Genomic DNA, 2567 nt, shown 5'->3' on the forward strand with positions numbered 1-2567 from the left:
GGACAACCTAATAGGCAAAACCAGTGGGCTTTAGACAGGGAGTGGGTACTTTTCAAGTTAGCTGTTTCCTTATTCTGAGAAGGAACAATATAAATTGTACTAATAATACAAACAATAAAATTCCAACAATTCATCCAATGCTGAAAGTTTAATGTAATTCACCTTCATGAGGCATCGTCAGTAGATTGGAATCTTCCAGCACGAGATTGATCAAATTAATGACGTTTCAAATTTAAAACCAATTATTGGAATGAACACGGTAAAATGAAATCATACTTTTCCATAAATTGCCTTCTTGTGATGAAGGTTATTTGACTCAAGGTCCACAGGTTTAATCAGTCAACAGCTCATGTCGTAATGATTACATTGCATTCAACCTCACATTGAGCAATGAATCCTTAGAAGGCATGGCTGTAGGATTAGCAACAGGAAATAAAGAACAGGTGGACATATTATATTGTTATCTTCTGTCACTTTAGAGAATGCAAAAATAATCTGAAGATGACATGTAAATCGCGAGTTGAAAGGGAAGGAAGAAATTGACCAAATGCAATCAAAATGGAAAGATACAGGGAAAAAAAAATCAAACTCAAAAAACTTGTATGTCCTCAGAAAAAGATAGAATTAATGATAGAATTCCGAAATTGAATGTGTGCAGCATTTTTAAAATGTTGATGTAAAAAGTCACAGAACAATGGGTATGACATGAAAGTTGTTTCAGAGGAGTGGTTCCAAAATGGTCTCGGAAGGGACCATTCAACTGAGTATTCAAGAATCCTTCATGTTTGAGAAGTAAACGAACAAGGCGGAGGGAATTTGGCCAACTCGTTTGATAAGCTTCAATGTGAAAAGGGAAAGTTGAAACGAGAGGTAAGCATTTGTGTTTTTTTTACACAGAGGCTGGTACATGCCTTGAAAATGCTGCCAGTTGAGGTGCTAAAAGTATATGCAATGTCGAAGTTAAGAGAAATGTAGACAGACACATGAACAGGCAGGATATGGAGGGTCACAGAACATGTGAAATCAGATGAGATTAAATTAGAAAAGCATCATGGTCGGCGCAACCATGGTGGTCTGAAGGGCTAGTTTTTTTGCTGCACAGTTTCATGTTTAAAACCATCGGATATCAGTGAAATAGTCAGAAATGGTTTTCTGGATGACTATGTATGTTGATGAGAAAGGAAAATAAGTCTCTGCTGGGTCTTATTCCTGTATTTCTTAAGAGCGTAGATGGAGAGCACAACCCAAGGAATAGTGGGATTTTGTCAGAAAGGTATCGAATAAGTCATTACAATTTTAAATTTCACGTTGATTGCATGAATCAAATTGACAAATACAGCCTTGTGGTTGAATTCATGGGGTGTAATTATAAGAGTCTTTCGAAGAATACGTGATGGAATCAATTGGAGAACAAGCTATTTTCGTCCTGGAATGTATGAAACGAGACAGGATCATCAATAATAATCCAGTAAACGATTCGTTCAACAAACGTGGTCACAGCTTTCCGGAATTTCATATGCAATGTAAAATAGAAAATCTTGGATATCAAGCTAGTGCCTGAAACTGAAAGAAGATCAAGAACAAGAAGATTATGACAGCGTTTACATCAGTGGGAGATGGAAAGAAAGGTGTGGTAAGAGATTGGATAAACAGTGGGATACAGTTAAGGTAATATTTAGGTATTCTTATCAAGGAACTATTCAATGGTGTAGATTGTAAGAGAAGAATGTACCATTTCTGGCTAAATATCAAATTCACGTCTAGTCTAAATAAATTGATCATCATTTGTGCAAACATCGATTAAGAGATTTAAAAAAATAGAAACTGACAAATGACAAATATTGATGAAGAGAACAAGAATATGAATGTTAATGACAAATAAAAAATGAAAGTGAAAGCAAGGATTTTAATACTTATTTAAAGGAAGAAGCTAGCTGAAATATTGATTATTTCGATGGTGAGATTTGTCCATGTGTAATGGAAAAGACGAATGTAGCAGGGAGTTTGAACAAATATCCAGTTTCATGTTAAAAACAACAAAACAAAAAGATTCAGAATCAAGAAGTAAAGGGAGGGAATTATCTTGATCACTGAAGGAACAATTACTCAGAAAGCAAATGAGATTAAAGTCTGACATTCACTTGGATCTGACTGATTAGATCTGAACGTTTTAAATATAGTTACTGCAATGATAATGGGTACAATAGTGGCAATATCATTGCGGTTCAGGAATTGTTTTCGTTGATGGATATCTGCAAATAGGGCAATTCACAAAAAGGAGAAGAATAGAAATTTGGAAGATTTATGCAAGTTAGGAAATATGATGTCATTGCCTAAAATAGAACAAAGAGTAACGACTGTTATCGCACAACAACAGGCCTATCGGCCCTACAAGCCTGTCTTGACACATATTGCCCGTCACCAATGAATTGTCTTCACTTAGAGGAACCATGACCCTCAATCTCCGATCCTATTCTTGTTTTCGACCGGGTACGTCTTGAATACTGCCATTGTGTCTGCTTCCACCAACTCTTTCAGATAGCGCTCTCGGCACTCATCACTTTGTG

This window comes from Chiloscyllium plagiosum, unplaced genomic scaffold (assembly GCF_037043375.1).
Source record: "Chiloscyllium plagiosum isolate Xiang-an unplaced genomic scaffold, Cpla_swu_hap1 HiC_scaffold_52, whole genome shotgun sequence".
NCBI classification, from domain to species: domain Eukaryota; kingdom Metazoa; phylum Chordata; class Chondrichthyes; order Orectolobiformes; family Hemiscylliidae; genus Chiloscyllium; species Chiloscyllium plagiosum.